Source organism: Amborella trichopoda, chromosome 2, assembly GCF_054954075.1.
Source record: "Amborella trichopoda isolate Santa Cruz 75 chromosome 2, AtrichopodaSantaCruz75HAP2 v2.0, whole genome shotgun sequence".
In the NCBI taxonomy this organism is placed as follows: Eukaryota; Viridiplantae; Streptophyta; class Magnoliopsida; order Amborellales; family Amborellaceae; genus Amborella; species Amborella trichopoda.
Genome location: NC_142337.1, coordinates 17,672,159 through 17,697,062, shown reverse-complemented (window position 1 = coordinate 17,697,062; position 24,904 = coordinate 17,672,159). Strand labels below are relative to the sequence as shown.

Genomic DNA, 24,904 nt, shown 5'->3' with positions numbered 1-24,904 from the left:
TTAGGTTGCAACACAAGGGCCAAATATTTGAAGACAAAAGCGTACTTGTTGGTTCATGGTGCCAAAGGCCCAGCAAAGTATGGGACAAGCTCATAAAAGCCTCTTCTGAATGGGTTATTAGTGGCCAAACTGTAAGATCAGTATTTTCAAAAGTATTTTCCTTCCAAAAATTTTCAAAATCCTTTTTGACGAAAATTCAAAAAATGTTCCATGGTAGCATGAGCCGATGTTGCTGTTTTCAAAATTGTCTCTCTTTTTCAAAATGTCAAATTATGTGTCTTGTGATTTCAAATGCTTTGGTTTCTTTATTAAAAATATATGCCTAACACCTGGTTTTGTTTTCAAACCTCTTGTCTATTTTCAAAAAATTCTAAAACTATTTTATATTCTCAATAGAAGCCACAAGTCCTAGAACGTTATCTAGAACAAAACTCAAAAAGACTCTAGAATTAAGGGTGAAAGGTAAATATTTCCATTGGTCAGTTTTTCAGAATCATTGTTATCATCATCATTTCTAATACCGATATATTTCCCATTCAATTGAAACCAATACCCCAAAATAAAGGTTTAAGCTAAAGGTGTATATAAGTTGCCATGGGTCGCATCAACCTGATTATCGGTGACCTCTCAACAACATATAACTGTCCCAGTCCTAGAATGGTTCTGATTGAAGTCGCACAGATCATCCTCGCTTGTCAAAGAGCTCTCAACAAATTACAATTGCCCAACAATCAACACAGTTCGTGTTGATGTTTTACGGATCTCCCCCAATGGCTTCCCACCACTCCCTAGGGTGTTAGGCATTCAAGCCCTTTATTCCTTTAATTGTGTCACTAGTGTCTACTTATTTGTTATTCATCCGTTGTTCTAGGTGAATGCCAAAGAGGGGCAATTGTCGACATCAGCCCATCCCCTGGTCCCCCTGAAGGAAGTTTTTGCTAGAAATTCCCTAAAACCTATAACCATGGATTGTAAGAACTGTAATATCCCAATACACCATATCCATAGTCCACAAATATTCTCAAAATCGCCAAAATTTGTTCAAAATACCAAATCTGATAAAAAACAGACTAGATCAATGAAAAAAATTGCAAAACTCGATGAAAGAGGATGATGTGATCTTGCACAGTATATATAGGTTAAATTTTTTCATTCTTTTGTTTGCAATATCAGTTAGATCACTTATACGTGTCCAAAAATACGACTTTAGTTTACAAAAATAAACCTTAATACAATTTAGGATCTTCTCTTCCAAGCCATTACAATTAATTGCAATAAAAAATAAAAATAAAATGCACAAAGAATCATGAAACATGGAGCCAATAGAATTACCTAGTACTTTGTCTCAAGTTACCCCCAAGGACTTTGTACACCCCACACCGAATCTCTTCCACCAATGGTGTATGGGATCTAGGTCTTTCTTGAATCTCAGCAAATATGATGTAATGCCAAATCCTACTTGGTACTTGAGGACATGCATTCAAGATGAGGCCTCTTTTTCTCACACTATATGGAGCATGCCCCTTCTATGTATCACAAAACCAAGGGGTGTTGCCAACCTTTTCTTTCTTTGATTCTATGATTCTATGAGTGAGAGAGAGAATATAGAGAGAGAGAGGGTGGCATTCTTCCTGTAAGGAGAGAGAGAGAGAGAGAGAGAGAGAGCGCTCAAGTCTTAGGGTTATTGAGATGAACCTCATATGTTATATTATATAGAAGCAAGGCTAGGCTTAGAGTTTCTTAGGCTTTGGCCATCCTTATGAGATGCCATCTAGACCATTGATCAAAGGTGACCTGTGAGGTGAGAGATTTTAGTCGTACAATTCATAGATCAACTGTCATAATTTAATAGAATGTGCTAGAACTTTATCATTTGGCTTCCTTAACCTAATCTCATAAAATATTTATTGTAGCGAAAATATGTTGTATATTTTATTTTTGTTTTTAATTAATTTTCTATACCTTCCTATTTTGAAAACAATCATCCTTGTTTCATATAACATTCCATTTTGATTTTCAAATCACTATGTGGCTTTATGCACAAGCGATACCATACAATGAATAGGAAACAATGGGGCTTCCCACATATGGATGAAACAAGTGGGCCACGTTAAGTGGGCCTTTGTGGTGGGTGCCTTGAATCTTGAGCCCCCACAATCTAAATTAAGTTTTAATAATTAAATTGATTTTAAAAAACAATGATTATTTAAAATTTTCTCTCTAGATATTTAAATACTTGAAAAATTCAATTTTATCTAATTTTAAAAATTAATTATGATAAAATAAAGTATCCATAGGCTTTTAAAAATTCATATTAATATTTAAAAAAATGATTTATCATAAAATGATTTATTTTGAAATTTGATGGGAATCGGATCCAACATCGTTAAAAAAAATATGACGTACTGAGGCACTCCATCTCTACTAGTGACTATGCTTAAACTGACCCAATAGTTTCTATGACCTACAATCCATCAAAATGATTCATGATTGAAGTACCAAAGTTAGCCAACAAGTGATGAGAACACAATTTTCGTCTATAGACTGCAGGTTCCCCTTAGGAACAAGCCTAGCTCACACAAACTTTAGCACACTCATCGCAATTGGTTGATGGGGTCCATCTCTCGCAGATGTATTTGCAACACCCTCAATGGTGTCTACCTCCCAATATGACTAACATATGTACATGACTTGTGATGGTCACGATGAAGATTTTGGCTAGTATCCCTTCTGGCTTACCAACTATACATAAAGGTTACAAAGTCCCTTGGCTAGCTACCCTGGGCATGTCTTCGACCGGGTAACCCTTCTCGGATGTGCTATATGACCAGGTATCATAGGGTTTTAGAACTCAACTCCGCCTAGCTCGTCAAACCTAGTTTAAGCCATGATACTAAGATTGCCAACTTCGAGCCTTCTAGACCATAATCCTTTAGTGTCTCTGGATTGTACTCCCATTGTAGTTATCATATAACTATAGTCATAGTTTTACATGCTCTCATAAAAGCTTTTAAATGTCCACATAACTCAAACATCTCCCACATGGCCTTTGAAGGCCTTACAATCACTCCCTCACATTCTCATCCCTCAATTATAATATCTCTTTCAAGCTTTTGTGACTTATTCTCTCTCATACCCATTACGAAACCTGACGAACTCCTTCGCCATCAATTTTTTCACTAAGGATTCATAAATATAGCCTCTTTGGGATCTCTTTCTGCGGCTCGTATTTCGTCTCGATCATGGTCGTAGTCCATAGTTACATCCTTAATTTTAGCATCGTGAATCATGGACTCGTTGTCGCCGACGGTCTTCATGCACCCTCATCCTATGGGGTCGTATCTCAGCAGCTCAAGGGAGTTCTTCAATCATGCTACTCCCTTTTGTCGCCAAACAACTAGTGCTACATATCTGGGTTCCATGGTGGACAATATTACAGTATGTTGTTCTAGCTGGTCGGCTAAGTAGAAGTAGGTAATCCTACTGGAATGTTAAGTTATCTGGATCCCTTTGGCAGTTTGTAATAAAATACTTGTATATCTGAATATTGATGTAATTAAAACAAATGTAGGACTGTAGCAACTCCCACTCAAACAAATTACATAGAACACATACTCTCTCAACATGCTCATGCCTATGCCATGATGTAGTACAACAAGTCTCATGCTAAAATAACTCAATGTCCGCAGTCTCACAATATGCAATCCTTTTTTTAACTATAAGGTTCAACCACACTAGTGTCATGGCTATAAATCTATACAAACCAAATGATCTTATCCACACAATATGTGTCACGGAAGCCTAACAAGATAAGCATCCTAAGAGATTCCGTGTAGTTCACGGTCTTAGATAATCGGTGATTCTAATAAACTAACTATCAGGTCACAAAATCAGTATTTAAAAAAATGAGTCAAGACGTATGGGTATTTAAATCCAGTGCAAAGATAAATGACTGTTTCTCCTATTTTTATAAAATATTTCAAGACTGAATGTTTTTCTTTTGCTTATCAAAACTCTTGACTTGGTATATTTTCACAAGCAACAGTTGGAAAATAGTATGATAATTTAGTATGATATTCATAAAAAAAAACTTTGGTGGAGCTTGTAAGACTATGGGGTTTGCTTAAAACCATATCCATAGACCTAGATTTTTCAACACAAAAGGTCTAATTCGATTTCAAGACACACACTTTGTCTTTGAAATTATTTTACTGCATTCACCTTTAATTGTTTACCAAGTCATTTTATAGCTACAAAAGGAGTCATAAAATCCATGTATGATTTTATCGAAACCAAAAGCACGGCTAAAAGATGGTTAAGAAAACCTGACAAATGTCCAAAACACATATTTTCTTGGCAATTGGGACATCTTAAGATGAGATCCTTATCTCATGCAACATATCATATCACTGGACATTACCAGGAGGACAAACGTAAAAAACAAAATGGTCTAATCGCAGCATATAGGTATGGGTGCAATACTCTATAAGTGGTACACATTTTTTAATGAGCCATACCCATCTCTTATATATGTTACTTAGGCCATTGACCTTGATCAAAACACCAAAATAAAATCCTTTGTGTTTACTACCTTAAGTGGCTAGCACAAGAATAAGAAGGCACATGTATTAAAGGTTACCAAAACCGGCTCTTTCAAAATTGTAGCGCCTATCAACTAGTATTCTTACTCTGCCAAGATATAATCAAAGAAGAATAAAGGTCAAGCTAGACTCAAAATGACTATAAGTTATTGAATCCTCTTTCCCCATATGACCTAACCATGTAACGAGGGATAGATTTTCATACCTCAAACCGTATAATGTGGTACTGGAGCTTTCTCGATCATTGCATGTACTTGCGGATGAATGTTTATGATCTTGGAAGATCACATAACTGATGGAGAATCACTTGGTCATCATTTGCACGTATCAGGTAAGTATTCAATTCTTTGGCCATTGGATTCTCCCCTACACATACAATGAAGAAATACTCTTCTCCATGCTATCACTGTAAAGGTCATAAATTGGATTTTCCCACTGATCTTAAGGTTTCTAGATTGCCACGTCTGTCTCTACAGATCCTTTCATTGCAAAAAATGGATAGAAACCAATATACCTTTTACAAGTACATCACGTAATTCTTCACTTTAAATTTCTACAGTTTACGGCTGAATACCCCTCACATGTCGCTTCATAATTCCTCAATCTTTCATGACCTCCCTCTGAAAATTTATTATAATAAAGTAAACACATAACGCAGAAATAGGACTCAGAGTGAGCCTTCAATCTTTCCGATCAATGAGAATACAATAAGTGACTTCACATGTCACACCTTTGGATTTGCTATAGAAAAGAAAGTGAGCATTGTCTGATAAAAAAGTAATTTATCTCAACTCAAACAGATTCTCTCTCCAACTTTCAGAGTCTGAAAAATTGACACATAAATCTAAAATAATACTCAATACAAGCCCCAATTCATACCATTTAGTGAGCCTATGAACTAGTGACACTCACATCACAACACAATTCATTCTGATTGCCGAATGAACATCCCTCAATAAAATAAATGTTTCTCTCAATCCAAAGAGGTTTTCTTCCTCAAGCCTTTTCGGTTAAAACTAGACTCAAAACCACAAATCATCATCAAGGTGTAAAACAAAATTATTGTTTTTCAGCAAGGAAATAAATAAATGACATTCATGTAACAATAAAAAGGATCAGACTATAGAAATTTAGGATGACTTCTCTCTAATAAAATAATATTTCTCTAATAAAATAATATTTCTCTTAATGCCCATCAATTTTCTCTCTCAAATATTTTTTTTTAAAATAAAAATAGCAATATAACAACTCATTGTGGGCCTCAAAACATTATGTTACAAAGGGATATAAAATCATGGGATTTACATCATAGAAACAATCTTCATTGCAGAAAACAACTTTTAAGCATCCTTCAATAAAATAATCAGATCTTCCAACCCAGGGGTGTTTTCTCCATGAAATATTTTTTGTTTGCAAGTAGACTCAATTTGGGTGACTTATAGTTAGATATTAAAATAAAAATATTCACTTGGTGGAAAAATTCACGAATCTTAATATATAGTTCCGGGATTTTGTGGGATTAGAACTAACACCCCTCGATAATGAGTCCATAACGCTTAATCCTCATATGATCTTCCACAGAAATTTTGCAAGGAAATACTAATCTAAATAAAACAAAATATCACTAGGGTATGCCCACAAAAAGTACCTCATCATGTGGTTCATGTCAGTGCGTCAAAGAAGCACAAAAACTCCAGTCAGCATAGTGCCTCTTGATGTTGGAAACATGCCAATGGTTATTCCGAAGGTGTATCACTTGACCACAAAGTCATTGGCTCTCAAGTTTCTGATTAAAAACTCATAAGAAAACAGAAAAATACAAAAAAATACTGAAGCAAACGAACTAGCTCTGATACCAATGAAAGATGATCTCGCACAATATGTATAGTTTAAAATTTTTTATTCTTTCTTTTGCAACACCGGCTAGATCACTTACATCTATCCAAAAATACAACTTTAATTTATAGAAATGAACTATAATACAATCCAACATCTTCTCTTGCAAGCCATTATAGTTCTTTACAATAAAAAACAAAAAAAAAAAATTGCATAAAGAATCAAGAAACATGGAGCCTTTAGAATTACCCAATACCTTGTCTCAGATTTCTCCCAAGAACTTCGTACACTCCATTGGATCTCCTCCACAGATGGTGTACGAGATCTAGATCTTTCTTGAATCTCAACAAATAGGAAGTAAGGTTATATCCCTACTTTGTTACCAGATATCATGCATATAAGATGGGGCCTCTTCTTCTCACACTATATGGGGCGAGCTCCACTTTTTCTTTCTTTGATTCTATGAGAGAGAGAGAAGATTATATAGAGAGAGAGGGTGGTGTGTTGCCTTTAAGGGGAGGGGGAGAGAGAGAGAGAGAAATTGATCTCAAGTCTAAGAGTTATTGAGAAGACCCCCATATGTCAAATTTTATGGTTTTTTAGTGTTTGGCCATCTTTATGAGATTCCATCTAGATCATTGTCAAAGGTGACTTATGAGATGATAGATCTTAGTTATACAATCCATAAATCAACCATCATGATTTAATAGAACGTGCTAGAACCTTATCTCTTAGTTGTGTTAACCTAATCCCATCAAAGATTTAGTGTAAAGAAAATATGTTGCATGTTTCTTTTTTATTTTCAATCAATCTTCTACCCCTTCCTATTTTGAAAACAACCATCCTTGTTTCACATAACATTCCTTTTTGATTTTCAAATCACTAAGTGACCATACAAGGAATGAGAAGGAGTGGGGCACTCCACTTATGAATGGCACTAGTGGGCCTCATGCCCCACATAAGTAGGCCAAATATGGTGAGGCCCATTAGATATTGGGCCCCCATAATCTAAATTAAATTCTAAAACAACTAAATTGATTTTTAGAAAACATTGAATATTTAATTTTTTTCTCTGGATATTTAAATACCCAAAAATTCAATTTTAGCTAATTTTAAAAATTAATTATGATAAAATAAAATATCTGGAGGATTTAAAAATTCATATTAATATTCTTAAAATCATTTATGACAAAATTAGTTATTTTAAAATTAATTTGATGGGAATCAAATCCAACTTCATTAAGGAATATGTGAATATACTAAAGCAATTCATCTTTATTAATGGCTACGTCCTACACTCACTTTCTCAAACCGGCCCAATAGTTCCCATAACCCATAGTCCATCACAGGAATTCATGATTAGACTACCAAAGGTAACTAATAGGTGATGGAAACATAATCCTAGTCTATGGACTACAGGTTCCCTGAGACAAGTCTATGTCCAACAGATTGTTCTCACTCATAACAATTGGTGCCTGGAGGTTATCTGTCGTATATGTACATGCACCACCCTCAATGATATTTACTTTTCATACGGTTATCATATGTACACGCCGTGTGATTATCATAAGAAGAAGAAGAAGAAGAACCTTATAGAAACTACACCCATATCTATATATATATATATATATATATATATATATAGAAAATTACTAAGATTAGCTTATTAGCTCATATGAACATATGAGCCGAACGGTCCAGATTGAATATGGGCCGATCTAACGGTCATGACCTCATTTCGTGTTTGAATTTTAATTTTTTTATAAAATTAAAATAACTTAAAATTTTAGGTTTTCATTCTTCTCATTAAAGCGCACCTAATAAAAATAATTTGCAATAAATAAATTGACCAAAATGCCCCAAAAACATTTGGGGCATTTTGATCAATTTATTTCTTGCAAATTATTTTTTTTGATATTTTTATTAAATTCTCATATTTTTGAAAAATACACGCCTAAAATTTCAAGTTATTTAGATTTGTAGAAAAAAATTAAAATTTAAATACGAAATGAGGCTGTGACTGTGACCCAGATTCAATCTGAGCCGTTGGGCTCATATGAACTCATATGTTCATATGAGCTAGTGGGCTAATATCAACACTATATATATATATATATATATATATATATATATATATATATATATATATATATATATATATATCAAACTAAGGTGCACCTCAAAAACTTACTAGAAGAAGTTGTTTCGATGCTAAAAAATCCTCAAATCTGATCGTCTTGACTTTGAGATATATGAATGCAAAGAAAAACGGGATTCAAATCTTAGAAAGAGTGCATCTTGTAATGCAATATCTAGTTCATCAATTTTTAAACTTTTCAAGTGTTTATAAATTTGCTTGATCTATACTATTTTTGAATCTTTAAACTTCATAGTTAGAAATGAAAATAAATTTTGAAGCCATCATAAAGATTTTTTATACTAAAGCAATATCTTTGGACACTATTTAAAAATGCACCTTACTTTCGTTGTTTCATGGCCTCAGCCTTATACAAACCACAACCTAATTTAAAACCCACGTAAAAACCCTAAGACGTAGGCGGGCACGACAGGTACGAGCGATTGGGGTAGGATAAGAACCCCCCAACAACTTATTAGAAGTTAGAATACATGAAAACAAAATCCCACTTGCTTGCTGATGCCATTGTGACGTCTTCTTTCTCTACCCAACAATGAACCCAAATCCTCGAGAGAGATAAGGTTTTCATGATTAAATATATACATAAAAAAACTCCATCACTCTATTCCTCTTTTTCACACGCATGCCTTACTGTCTTTTTAGGAGACTCAATTGTTCATAGATTTCTCAACTTGCCTTAGGTTTCCCTTAAATTTAAATCATCTTCACGATCGATTAGTAGAAACTAATCTCTCTCTATCTAACACCCTCTATTCGATTTTTTTTTGAGATTTACCCCGTTTCTCTCTCTCATTACGCCTATAGGCTCATCAACGTCCGAGAAAATCGGATGGGGTGGATAAAACGACCGCCATATACTATTACGGGCATACTATGTTCGTAACAGTAAAAAATTCACGTGGAAGTATGAGTGACATTGCGGCGTCCATCGTGGGTCTATTCAATAAACCGCCACGGCCATAGCAAGTCCGTTGGGTGGCAAAATACTATTCATTTTTACCGCATTTTTAAGATATTATATATATATATATATATACTCCCCCTATATTTCTATTTAAAAATTTTATTCTGTTATAAAAGCTGGTCGTCTTTGTCTCTTTACCTTTAAAATCGTATTAAAAGAGCCTGATAATGCAGTTCAAATTCAGTGTATGAATTTATTTTTTGGCGGTGGCAGTTACTTAAAGTCTATACATGAGGTATCAGTACAGGCATCCAGCCCATTTGCTGGTCTTAGGTCACAAGGTGCCTACCTGCTCTCTGATACGAATTTAATGCTCGAACAGTATGGGCCTCTGTGGTCCATTATAATAAAACCAGCGGGTGCAGCTACTCCCTAACAGATTACTGGCAACCAAATATTTACACCAAACACCTTAAATAATATCGTGATAAAGAGTAGTGCATAAATTTGCATCATTAAATCTGTTGTTACGTTACAATACAAACAAAAATAAAATACAATAAAATAAACATTTGAGTTACATTTCAAGGAAATTGGTGTATTCTTTACGTACCCGCCCCATTACATTATTGGTTTTGTAGTCTCTTCCTCTCTCTCTCTCTCTAGGTAGAGCAGTTCTTCTACTTTGTTAAAAGCTCTTCTAACCTCATATCTACAGGGGCTTCTCTAAGAAATGCATAACTACTAGTTAACAAAATGAAGAACAATCCATGATCATCATGAGCTGTGCAGTGTGCATGGAGCTCAAATACAATCTATGGATAGTTGAAGTGCAATCTGATTTATTATATGATAAACTTCTCATGAATTAATCAAAAACAGTAAACCCCATCCCATAACCCGTCTAAGCCCGGGCAGAGGTGGTGCATTGCGTTTAGGTAGATAGACAATGTAAAACTTTACAATATTTATGATGATGAATTGAATCATGAAGCCCAATATTTCATGAAAAAAAGAAATTCAATAAAAAAAGTATTGTTAACCAAAGAGAAGGATTTCATGGACAAAAAATGGATACCTGAAAATTAGTTGCAAGCCCTAGTGAGGTGAGATGAGTTGTTGTTCGGTAGAAGGAGATATTGACGCGGCTCAATCCGATCGCATGGCTACGCACTGCCTTTAACCATGTCTTCGAATTGAGGCGCATCAATACCTCCTGTTAATTTTACACCTCTCCTCATCTTCAAGCTGGGATTGATCATCATCATCCAAGCCTTATTCGAAACATAAGTCGGGATCGATACCAAGAAATAATTCCCTACAGTATAGAACAAATTGAACAATTATGCTATAAAATAAGAATGAAATGAAGAAGTTATAAACCAATTTAGGGGATTACTTCTTTCGGTTGGAACCAGAATAAGATATAATCCCCTAAAACATGGAGCCAATATACAGTGGTTTAGAGAGAGAAAGTAGGAGTCAAATGGAGGAACCAATATAGTTTAGAGAAAGAAAATGAAAAAACCATGCCATAGGTAGGAATGAAATGAAAAAAACAATCCCCTAAGGAACAAATATAGAATGGTTTAGAGAGAGAAAGTACTAAAATTTAGTATGGGTCCATGAAAAATATGAAAAATGGCGCAAAACTGAAACCCCCATTTTTCTTTGATTGAGATACTCCCACAAACAAAATCCCCAGTTTCCTATACCGAGGCTTGATGAATTTGGGGTTTTTGAAGATGGTCTCAACGGAGACTGAGTGGGTTAGAGAGAGAGGAATGGGTGATGGTTAGGTTTAGAGAGAGAAAAGGGGAAACGGAGGGAAAGTAAGTGGGTGGTGATGGGGAATGTCAGGAGGCGTGCAGATTCTTTAACGCCGCAAAGCTCAGGCCCTCTTGCAATCGATTGTCCCATGCACTACCCTCCCTTTCTTGCTTGTATCAGAGAGAGAGAGCATAAGTGGGTTCTGATAATCCACCACGCTCCTCAAAAGAGAGAAGAGGGAGAGGAGCACGAGAAATAGGCAGCACAAATGGGTACTCATCTGTGTGCGAGAGAGGTGGGGCTAACGTTATTATTGCCTAGAAAGGATGAAACTCGTGTTCAGTATTGAGAGAGAGAGGGGCCTGGTCCTATAATCATATACTTGCACCACTCTAGAGATTGGACTTTGTGATTCCCTCTACAATTATGACCGGCTTGGCTTCTCTCTAAAGCTGCATCCTCTCTCGGCTCCACTGCTTTGCTTTTTCTTTTTTTTTTTTCTCTTTTAACGAGGGATCTAAAATACAGATAAGTGACCCTGATCGGACATCTCAAAACTGATCTAGATCGGTGAATGGGTGATCGGGATTGCCATTTTACTATACAAAAAATAAATAAACCCATGAAATAACATGTGAAAAAAATAGTGAACCGGCTAAAAACTGATTTGGGTTGGTGAATCGACAGTGAACACCATTTTACTGTAGAGAATCGCCGTTTTATTGTGTATAACCGTTGGTTCCCTTCTAGAATCCATCGTTCTCCAATATATACAAAGAATCGAAACGGGACGACCGATTTTCGAGTCAAACCGATAATTCCATGCTAACCCGCTGTTTTTTAAATCATTTACTACTAACAATAGGTGGCATATATTTAGCAAGAGGAATGTGAATGAAAGATTATAACACATCTCCCCTGCAGGTAATGATATTATATTATACTTCTTGGGGAGCATAGTTTACTTTTACTCCCTCAGCCAGTTGACCTGATTGGGAGGGTTTTTTAAGTCTTACTAACCAATTTAAAGCACTAGATAATTATTCTCAAAAAAAAAAAAAAAAAAAAGTTGAAATTTGAGTTTTCTATAACTTAGATCTCACACCTCTAAAACTTAAGACGGTTTATATTCAATTTTGAAACATTATTTTTTTCAAGTGTTTAAAGGGTGCAATTAAGAAATTATTTTTATTGAGGTTAATCTATGTTATAGAGGTTATATCTCAAAATTTGGGTTATGAAACTGATCCTAAATGAGATTTTATCCGAGAGAGTAAATTGATAGTATACTCCTGAGTGAGTAGAATATCCTTTGGCTTATAAATTTATAAGATATATATCTATATATATATATATATATATATATATATATATATATATATATATATATATATACAAAATAAAATACTACGCAACGTTTATAGGTGAAAATGAATAGTGATTTCGCCTACCCCTATCATCGTTCAAAGTTCATCGTGCGGTCATGATTGTCTGGTAGTGTTTTATTTTTTCATTTTTTTTCTAAAAATCATAATGACTTGAAATTTGAAACGTGTATTCATTAAAAATAGGATAATCTTCAAAAAATATAAAAAAAACAATTTTATATGAAAATAATTGACCAAAATACCCTCGAAACATTTCAGGGGTATTTTGGTCAATTGTTTTTCATGGATATATTTTTTTTATATATTTTTATTAGATGTATCTTAGTAAGATGTACATATTCTTTAAATTTCAGGTTATTCCAATTTGTAAAAAAAAAATGAAAATAAAACACTAATGGATAATCGTGACCACGCGATGAAATTTTGACGGTATTGAGGGTAGGCGAAATCACTATTAATTTTCTCTTATAGGTGTTGGGAAGAATTTTATATATATATATATATATATATATATATATATATATATATATATATATATATATATATATATATGTGTGTGTGTGTATATATATATATACATATATATATGTGTGTGTATATATATATATACATATATATATATATATATATATATATATATATATATATATATATATATATATATATATATATATATATGAATATATATATATATATTCATATATGAATATATATATATATATGAATATATATATATATATTCATATATGAATATATATATATATATATATATATATATATATATATATATATATATATATATATATATATATATATATATATATATATATGAGAAATGAGAAATGATTCTATAGGACCCTCCCCCCCTATGTGTATAGGATCCCAAAGGATCACCATTAAAGTTGGCATGGATATCTTGAAAAGTCAAGTCCCACACCCATGTGATAATTTTTTTAGAGATGTATGCCAACTTTAATGGTGATCCTTTGGGGTCCTACACACATGGGTAGGAGAGGGTCCTACAGGATCATATATATATATTATGAATAATGACACTATGACACCCTCCCACACCCAAGTGAGTAGGACCCCAAAGGATCACCATTAAATTTTGACACAAATATCTAAAAAAGTTATCATATGGGTGTGAGACTTGGGTGACTGAGGTTATTGATAATTTGTCTAGAGATCTGTGTCAAAATTTAATGGCGATCATTTGGGGTCCTACTCACATGGGTGTGGGAGGGATATATATATATATATATATATATATATATATATATATATATATATATATATGAAGATACTACAAAATGGCTATAGGCAAAAATGAACAGTGATTTCACCTACCCTCATCACCATCCAAACTTCATCGCACGGTCACAGTTGTCCGATAGTGTTTCATTTTTCTTTTTTTTTTACTAATCAGAGTGATCTAAAATTTGAAACATGTATACATCTTAGTGACGCGCACCTAATAAAAATATGAAAAACTTAATTCACAAAATATAAATTGATCAAAATACCCTCGAATGTTTTGGGGGGTATTTGGCTCAATTTATATTTTGAGAATTATTTTTTTCATATTTTTATTAGGTGCGCCTCACTAAAATGTACACACGCTCCAAATTTCAAGTAATTTCAATTTGTAGAAAAAAAATGAAAATTAAAACACTACCGAACAACTGTGACAGTGAGATGAAGTTTTGATAGTGATAAGAGTAGGTAAAATTACTGTTCATTTTCGCCTATCGGCGCTCAAAAGTGTTTTCCATATATATATATATCTTGAAATCACTTCCCATATATGCAACAGATCAAAATCGTTTCTCTTTTCTATTTTTAATGATGCAGTTTCTAGAAGGCGTTGGTTTTATGAAAACAAAATAAAAGCTCAACTCAAATCCTCGTCCACAAAGTACTTTATGTAATGGAAATGTCCATGATAGATCTAAAATCAATTTCCAACATCGATAATAAGATTTGAAACTAAAAAAATGGTACAAATCTTGTGGTTCTATAAACACTTTGTTTTAGGGTGAAATAGATGGTCCAAATAGTTTGTTATAATATACACTATTTTTATAATTTCTTTTCACAACCATAATGTCATGCTGAGATGATTGATGTAAAGGTTTTTCAATACTTGAAAAGTAATTTACGATGACTTGTGAGGTGAGGCTTTACTTACTTTGATAAGGCTGCAGCTCTATCAAACTATTATCCTTTTTTTAATCATTAACGGATCACATAGTTAAATATAAATTTACGGTCATATGAGGCGGTATATGTTATTTTAGAATGTGAATGTCACATATGATGTTGGGAATATTGTCAGGGAATCTTAGCAAGTTAAAAGAAAAGGAAGTGCATTGCCAAGCATCACATATTTACTTTATTAACTAAAAAACTGTGCTCTAACCCCAGGAAACTATTCAAATGGAGTATTTAGTCAAGAATATACAGTGTTCAGGAGACAAATTAAATTGCCAAGACATGGGGAGAATCCGATGGATAAACAATCTTATTTTCTAAAGTCAAACAAAACGCAATGGTAGAATTTGTCCACCACTAGCTTTCAAGAAATTCTTATTTACATTGCATAAACTTTCTTTCTTTTCCTTTTCCTTCTTTTCTTTTTGGCTTTTTTTGTGTATATGCCACTTGATATTGATAGCATGTTTAGACTTAATCGAGAGTGATTTTCCAGGAAGTTATCCTATTAATACTTAAAGCGCAAACTCGTGAATTTCACATTAATTACAGCTAGTGATTAAGAATCTATATCAATGATTAGAAACACAGCTCCTTCACAAAAATCAGGCATTTGGCAATCCAAGTAATTCAGGTGAGTCTGAGTAGACCTGGGAAAACATTTGTAAATGTAGCTAGGAGAGGGGTTAGGGTCGTGGTAGTGGCACCCCCACACTCTAGTTATCACATTATGGTTTCTAATCCGAGTAACACTACCCCGCTAATATTTTCAAGAAAACTAATTAAAAAAATAGGCTAGGCAAGGCAAGAAAAGGCAAGGCATGTCTTCCCCACTAAAAAAATAGGCAAGGCATGTCTTCCCCACAAAAAAAAAAGGAAACAAAATAATGCAATAACCAAACTTCTATTACTGCAAATGTTTATGATTGGTTGGCATGTGAGGCCCCATGGTACCAACTACTCCAACAACTATAATGGATGGAGAAGTTGGATTCTCCAGATTAGACTATTTTCCTTTTCCAAATGTGGGCATCTTCTCAACTTAAAATTTCCTCCATGTTTTGAATGTTGCCCTCTATTGTAATTCTGGTGATTCTTTACAAAAGTTCCTTTTAAGTGTGAATAAGTATGAGAGAGAGAATACAATATAATATAACTCATTATAATCCTATTTTCACGCACCAGAGCCGCCCACTTTATGAAATACAATTATGTCTACCAAAACATCTCCACAAATTAAAAATAGAAACTATTTCAAATTTTAAGTTTTGGAGAGAGAAAATACCTTAAAATTTTAGGGAGAGAAATTATATCAAATTTTAGAGGGAAACTATTGAAATTTTTTAGAGAGAGACTATCTCAAAATTTTAAATTTTAGAGAGAAAAAGTATCTTAAACTTATAGAGATAAATAATGTAAACGTTTTTAGAGATAAACTATATTAAAAATGTTAGATACGAAACTATCTCAAAATTTGTAGAGAAACTATCTCAATTTTCAAGTTTTAGAGAGAGAAAGTAGAGAGAAAAACTATATCAAATTTTATAGAGAGAAACCACCTAAAACTTCTTAGAGAGAAATCATCTTAAATTTTTAGTTTTTAAGAGAGAAATAGAGTATCTCAAAATTTAGATAGAGAAATTTCCTAAAACCTTTTAGAGAGAGAAACTATCTCAAAATTTTTAGAGAGAAAATATATCAAACTTTAAGTTTTGGATAGAGAAAGTATCTTAAAATTTTACAAAAAAAACTACTTTAGAGAGAGAAACTATATCAAAATTTAGAGAGAAAAACAATCTGAAATTTTTTAGAGAGAGAAACTATCTCAAATGTATCAAATTTCAAGTTTTAGAGAGGGGAAGTATCTTAAAGAGAGAAATTGTGTCAAATTTTAGAGAAAGCAATTATCTTAAAACTTAAAAAGCAATTATCTTAAAACTTTTAAAGAGAGAAATTATATCCAAATTTTTAGAGAGTAGAACTATCCCAAATTTTAAGTTTTAGATTGAGAAAGTATCTTAAAATTTAGTGAGAGAAACTATATCAAATTTTAAAGAGAGCAATTTTTTGAAAAGTTTTAGAGAGAGAAATTATTTCAAAGTTTTTGGAAAGAAATTGTTAACTATTTCAAATTTCATATTTTTAGAGAGAGAAACTATCTCAAAATTTTTAGAGAGAGAAGTAATATCAAATTTTCATTTTTAGAGAGAGAAACTATCTCAAAACATGGAAAAAGCATGCTTAAGTAATCTTTTCCTATAAACTTCTTGCATATGTAAATATTTCTCGTGTAAATATTTTCTTAATCAAATTTTCACATATACCAAATGACCCCTAACAGCAAACGAGGTTATACAAAAAGATGATCCAAAAATGAGATTTGCATAACCGAGGTATCATTCAAAGCCATCCAAACAAGTCATGTCTGAGTAACCAGGTCTTAATAGAGTCAAGGATCGACATAATAACGTTTTGATTCAAAACCTGGGTTTGTTAACTCATGGAGCCAAATGAGTCCTAAAACCTATTGCGAGAACTTTTTATAAAAAGAAAATTTAATTTCTGACTTACAAAAAATATTTTATTCCATTTACAAATGAACATGGCACGATACATATTCTATTCGCTAAAATAAACAACAGGTAAACCATAGGCCTTATGATTTTTTCTTGATAAGACTTACATTTCAGGTTTTCTAAATGCTTTCAATTTGTGCTAATACATTAAAATCATATCTCACAGTTTTTCCCTTAAACTATTGGTTGCGCAGCTGAATGTTGGTGATCAAGTGGAACACCTAGCCAGTACATGTGACCATGTTGCACGATATATTGTGCATCATTGGTGTATGGTATCCTAGTTTGCATTCCTCTTCTTTACCGCATTGGTGTTCAGGAACTCAGCCGAGTCCACTTCGCCTCGCTTATGGGTGAGGCCAGTTTTGTTATACAAATACTTATGTATGTTATCATCATCATAGCCTTTTCCCAGCTATTTGGGGTCAGCTACAAGAGTTCTGATAAGCCATTCTACTCTATCAAGGGTCATACTCTCATTGAAGTTATAAGTCCCATATCTTTTCATAATACTTCCAACAATTTTTTTTGGGCCTATCCCTTGCCCTATTTGAGCATGTCACTTCGACTAACTTGTACCTCCTAATAGGTGGTTGTACTGGGTCTGCGTTGCACATGGCAAGCCCACCTAAGTCTACTCCATTGATCTTATCACTTATTGGAGACAACCCTACGTTTTTCTGAATATATTTATTTCGAATTCTATCCCTTCTTATTTTACCACTCATGCATTTCAACAACGTTATCTTAGCTACAGTCATGCTATGGGTATGTTGTTTCTTGATCACCCAATATTCTACCCTATAAAGCAAAGCTAGTCTCAAACCTATCTTACAAAACGTGTCCTTCAACTTCATTGATATGTGGCGATCTCATAAAACTCTAGTTGCACATATCCACTTCCCCCACTTAACTCTCATTATATGTTCCTGAATTGATTTAAGATATTGAAAGTATGTTATTTTTGGTATGTGTGTTATATAAATTAATATGTTCAATTTATCTCTAAAACATACAAGTACTTGATGGGTAGCATGCAAGGGTACGTTTGAAAACCTTCACTACACTGCCTCATTTGCTGGCTAGCATGCAAACTGTTTCATTTGCCTAGGTACTTTCCAACATGTTGAGGATCCAAACTTAAGAATTGTCGTTTGTGAGAAATTTATGTGTTATTTTATATCGAACCTGTCGTTTGTTAGAAATCTTATATATGTTTACAGAGATGGTTACATTGTACAACTGTTGTGATATACAAAAGAGAAAAAAATACATCTTTCATGATCACGGAAATATCATCCAATCTAGTAAAAAGAAGAAAGTAAATATTCACAATTTCACATTCCCCTTCAAACTCGTGATGTTCGGGAGTGAACCACTGAGAGTTTGGAAGCAAGACATGAGAAACAAGGAACATTATGGGACTTCATAAAGAAGTTAGCACGCTGTGCAGAAGATGAGATGTATGGAAGAGAGATTGTCCTAGCTAAATATTCATGTTGAACAAAATGACAATCTACTTCAATATGCTTGGTGTGCTCATGGAACTTCAGGTTTTTTGCAGTATAAATCGAGCTTTTGTTATCACAATACAAGGGAGTGGGTTTAGAAAACTCTACACCCGAGTCAGTTAATAACCAACAAAGCCAAACAATCTCAATCATTGTTTGGGGCATTGCTCATTACTCAGCTTCAGCTGTTGATTGAGCAGTACATTTGAGTTTTTTGCTTCTCCAAGAAAGAAGGGAGTAACCAAGAAAAAGACAAAAACCTATAGTAGACTTTTGATTAGTAGTAGCTCCCACAAAATCAAAGTCAGTATAGGCACGAAGCTCATGAGTGGAAGATAAAGAAAACAACAAATGATGATCAAGAGTGTCTCAAATATAAAGAATGATATGTAAAATAGCTGCTAAGTGAACAAAATGCGGGGCACTCAAAAATTGACTAATAAGATGAATAGTAGCAATGTCTGGCCGAGAGATAGTCAAGTACACCAAGCTTCCAACAAGCCGCTTATAAAATGTAGGACTAGAAGGAGGTTCCTCATTTGTAGAATGAAGTTTGACATTCAGCTCCGTAGGTATGGCAACGTGCTTTGTATCATCTGCTACACAAGCACGAGAAACAATATATGTGGCATATTTGAGTTGTGAGAGCAAATACTCACGAGGAGAATAAGTAACTTCAAGGCCCAAAAAATATTTTAAGATCTCAAATATTTCATCTCAAAAAGCTGATTAAGTTTCTGCTTGATTAGATGTATAGTAGCCTTATCATTACCATAAATGATCATATCATCATCATAAAGTAAGAGAATTGCATGACCTGTGGGTGTGACTGAGACAAACATGGCTAGGTCATGGTGTCTCTGTCGAAAACCTATGGAGACAACAATATAATTAAAATTTTCAACCAACCATGAGGAAATTGTTTAAGCCTATAAAGTGTGCATTATAGTCGACAAGACTCTAGAAAACCCTAGGAGTTAACTTCATATATACTTCTTCTGCAAGATCTCCATTAGGAAATGCATTTTTTATATAAAGCTAATATAAAAGCCATCGGCTAATAGTAGCTACAAAAATCATCTTGAGAACTGTAGTTATGTGGGCAATAAGAGTAAAAGTTTCAGCAAAATCAATCTCAAATAGTTGATTATAACCTTTTAGCTACAAGTCGTGTCTTATAGTGCTCAATAATTGCATTACCTTTAGTTTTGATTTTGGACACCCAGCTAATGAATGTTTTATCTTTAAGAAAAGAAATATGATCCCAAACATGCATTTTGTCAAGCGCTTTCAATTCTTCTACTTAGAATGTTGCCACTCAGGCTATTTGGCAACTTCCTCATAAGTCTATGGCTTAGAGTAATAATGAACAGAGGCAAGAAATGCTCCATGCTGAGGGAAAAAGGTTTTATAATCAACAAAATGTACAAGTAAAACAAGGACACTAGCACTGTGATGGACAACACGTGTTTGTACAAGAGCAGTACGTGCAGGTGCATGACATGGTTCATTAGCAGTACTTGAGTGCTATACAATTGGACCATCCATAGGAGGCATGGGTGAGGTTGCAGGCACAAGAGAAATATCATTAGAGAAAGGGACACGAAAAGAAGTGGAAGAAGAATCAACAGGTATACGGGAATAAAAAGGAATATGCTAAAAAAATACCACATGCTCAGACACCAGAAGTTCCCTAATTACAAGGCTATAACATCTATAACCCTTTTGGTAGTTAGGATAACTTAGGAAACAATATTTAATTACTTTGGCAAATAGTTTTCTCATTCATATACTGGCAACATAATAAATATGTGCAACAAAAAACACGAAGAATTGAATAGTATGAGGGTTGATTGAACAATCATTCAAGAGGGGAACACTCAGACAAGATAGCAGAAGGCATACTACTAATCAAATAAATAGTTCTGTGAACAGGTTCTGCTCAAAATTCCTTTGGAATTGAGGTTGACAAGAGAAAAGCTTGTGCAGTTTCTAAAATGTAGTAATTTTTATGTTCAATAATGCTATTTTGTTAAAGAGTATATGGACAAGATTTTTTATGTTGAATATTTTTGTCAGAAAGAAATTTTTAAAACATCCTACTAATATACTCCCCATCATAATCTATTCGTAAGGCTTTGATTTTTGTAGAAAATTGAGTTTTAATATTATGAATAAAATCATACAAAGGTGTAATATAGTTTATTGGAGTTTATTAATAATGAAAACCCAAGTATATCCAGTGTGATCATCAATGAAAACGACATAATATCGTGACCCCCTCTTTGATGCAAGAGGAACTAGTCCTCAGACATCAGTATGCACTAGATCAAACATAAAAGAAGAAATTGAATTGCTGAAGTTGAATGGTAATGCATGCATTTTTTAAAGTTTGCACAACTCATAATTTTAATAGTAGAGCGGCTTTTATAAGAAATAGACTCAATAACGCTGAGAAAACAAAAATTCTAACTGAGAAGGAGAAATATGACCCAAACGTTGATGCCACGAAGATCATTTATCAACTATTGCAACATAGGCATAAGTTTCAGTAGGAGTTTTCAAATGAAGATGGTTCAGAAAGTAGAGGTCACCAACTTTTTGCCCAGTCCCAATCAGTTTTTCTAATTGCTGATCCTACACATGGCATCCAAAAGGAGTGAAAATAACATTACCATTGGAATGGATAATCTGACCTCCATAAAGCAAATTTAAAGCAATGGATTGAACATGATAAATACCAAAAACATTCAATTTACCAGAAAGATAAGAGGATGTACTAATTGAGCCCACCTTAGAAACTTTCATAATGATTCAACAATACAAATAGTGTCCAAATAGGGTTTGCAATCAACAAGAATAGACTCATTGGCCATTTTATGACATGAAGCTCAAACATTTTTATCTGAAAAAGCAGAGATGCAGATTCATTGGACAATCAAGAGAGGAACCACTGAAGTTATTCCATTGTAAGAGTGACTAATAAGGAAGCAGCACCAACAGTCTGTGGTGTTATACTAACTGTTTGAGTTTAAAGAATTATGGCAGAATGATCTGGAATTGTCCTCACCACCCAAAACTATAGTGCAAAGAATGTGATCCGTCACAACTTGATGTTATGCGCACCCCCCTCTCAAAATGATGGTCCGTCACAACTCAAGGTTTACAAATTTGCTCAGGTTAACCAACAAATTTTGCCAGGTTTTTCAAGTGGCTCACGTCTCTTAAGAATTTCAAAACATGTAGTAAAAAGATGGAGGACCCAAATGAAACAAGAGGAAAGAGGGAGGGAGCGAGCAAATAAAAAGAAGTAAAAAAGGAACAAGAGGAGAGAGAGAGATTGAAAAAGAAGACTCCAGACAAAAAGGAGCAAAAAAAAATTGAGAGAGAAGGCTAACAAAAAAGGATTTAGGCTAGAAGAAAAAGATGTCAGAACAGATCTGCCTGTGTTAGTTGACGGTGGAGATCACTTCAGATCTAAAGGAACTTCAGCAAACCATCAGATAAGCCAAACACAGGGTCAAAGAGAATGCTGAAAGAAAACATAATGGATCTGTAAGAAAAGTGTCGAAATCATATATGTATCGGAATCTAGTTTCAGATGGTGGTTTTGGTGGGTGTTTGCAGATTTGGTATTTTTCCAAGTGTAGGCGGTTTTTGGGATGTTTTAATTTTATTTTTTTTTGGCGGTTCACAAAAAGAGTTAGTGGTTTTCCAATGGCTTTTGGATTGAAAATGGTTTTGCAGAGTGGCTTTCTGAAGGGTAGTTTCAATAAGTGGTTTACATAATGGTTTTTCCAGTGGTTTTTTGTTTGAAAGATGGTTTTATAGTGGCTTTTTAAAGGGTAGTTTCAATAAGCTATTTTGCATAGTGGTCTTCAAAAGATAGCAATTTTAACAAGTGCTTTTCTATTAAGACCGATATATTTTTAGGTTGAAAGCTCTAATACCATGTGAGAAAGTTATGTGTTTTTTTGTTTTAAATCCGTGGCTAAAATACCATATATGTATACACAGATGGTTACATTGTACAACCTATATGATTTACAAACAGGAAAAAATGCGTCCAGCACGATCATAGAAAGATCGTCCTATATAGTAAAAAGAAGAAAAGATCATCCCATCTAGTATAATGACAACACCTCAATTGCCTAGGTACTACTCAACATGTTAAAAAAAGGGGGGATATTATATATAATAATTATTTTAATCTTTATTTGTATTTGTTTTACTTAATATAAACTCGAACGAGTTAGTTTGACTCACTGAGTAACTCGCCTCTTCCAATGCCCGAGTACTTTGATCGAGCCATGTTTCTATATATTGTTCCCCATGATTTTTTAGTAGGCTAGACAATACCACAATGTTTGTTTTTTTTTTTTTTTTATTTTTTTTATTTTTTTTATTTTTTTATTTTTTTATTTTTTTGTTACGTGTAGAAACGTTTTTTTGACAAAAAACTGTTTCTACCTATAACAAAAAGAACAAATAAACAAAAAAAAAAGAAACGACTTTTCTGCCTCTAGCATCAATTTTATAGGTAGAAACATTAATGTTAGAGTGACGATGTAATTAGAATATTCCGATCAAAGATTTAATGTTCAAAAGGTTGAAAAACAAATGGTTGAAAAACTAGAAAGCAAATCTTCAAATGGTTGAAAAACGGAAAAAGAAATCTTCACCTGCTTCCAAAGTGTTGTTGAACTATAGAGAGAGAGAGAGTTGTTCACCTACTTCAAAAACTTTCGTTTCAAGAAGAAAGAAATTTGATGTTATATGATAAAGTTAGGTGCTCGTCCTACTCATGATAAGCAAGACTTCCCCAAGTCCAGAAGTTGCTCCCCACTTTTCCTTGGGGACACGCTTGCATGTCTCACAACCTTTTGTATCCATAAGTTAGGTTAGGCTAAGATTCTCTCAGTCTTTTCACTCGTGGACCGCCACGGAACCAGCTCTCAACAGACATCTTTAGTTAAATGGTTATGAGAAGATATCATGATCCCACAAGAGCATACTTCTATTTGCTAACCCAGTGACTGGGAATTATTATTTTTAACTGTCACCCTCTATGTGACTAAATAATAATGACATCTTGAACAAGAACCGTTTAATGTTTGAAGAGAAAGATCTAGATGTTTAAGAACTCAGAATAAAAGCCTTGGTTTTCAAAAATAATCATCTGGTGATACTTAGATGGGTTCCAAACATTTGGATTAAAAATCATTCCAAGTAGCTATGTTGCCTGAGGGAATTTTTGTACGGTATGCTCCTGCAAGAGCACACGTTTTAAATTGTTTTAATAAATGGAAAATTGTTTCATGCGGGTTGGACCAGCATTTCTACATGCGGTCTAGAAAAAAGTCATGCATCCATCTCAAGTAGGTCTTCCATCTAAAAATAATAGAAACCAATATTCCAAATGTTTTCTTATTAAAATTATTATTTTTAATTTTTAAAATTTATTTATTTTAAATTATTATTTTTAATTTTTAAAATTTATTTATTTTTTCATATTCATGATCTCTATGTTAAAGATTATAAAAATTAAGTGTTAAAATCTATGTCAAAAATAAATTTATTAAGAGATCCGCATTTCTACATATGCGGGCTTGGCCGCATAGAAACCGGGTCCTTAATAAATACCTCTTTGCCTTGTCAAAGGAAAGGGAAAATGCAACTTAAAAGTCCAACCACTTGTAAAAGGTATAAATTATCTTCCAAAATTATTAAACGGATCATAAATCATATTTATCACTGCACGGTTTACTGCATAGTTTATATATAGCGTCAATCCGAAACAATCAAAGTAAGGCGCATGTCCAAACTTTGCTCGAACAAGCAGTTCAGATGATAGAAACCCATGCGATTACTTGAAAATCTATTTCCACCCCTGATTACGAAATTTAAAGTTTAAAAAATGGTGTAGATCGAGTAGTCCTATAAACT

The 24,904-nt window shown here is 33.6% G+C and overlaps 2 long non-coding RNA genes across 2 annotated transcripts; both read right to left on the bottom strand.

Moving 5' to 3' along the window:
- Positions 1–1,210: 1,210 nt before the first annotated feature.
- Positions 1,211–11,787, bottom strand: LOC148783136 (uncharacterized). The gene is made up of 2 exons (XR_016050453.1): positions 10,578–11,787; positions 1,211–6,897 (listed from the first exon to the last, which is right to left on the bottom strand). It is a non-coding gene; the product is annotated as an uncharacterized LOC148783136 (long non-coding RNA).
- Positions 11,788–18,622: 6,835 nt separating this feature from the next.
- Positions 18,623–22,329, bottom strand: LOC148783135 (uncharacterized). The gene is made up of 2 exons (XR_016050452.1): positions 22,029–22,329; positions 18,623–19,554 (listed from the first exon to the last, which is right to left on the bottom strand). It is a non-coding gene; the product is annotated as an uncharacterized LOC148783135 (long non-coding RNA).
- Positions 22,330–24,904: the final 2,575 nt, after the last annotated feature.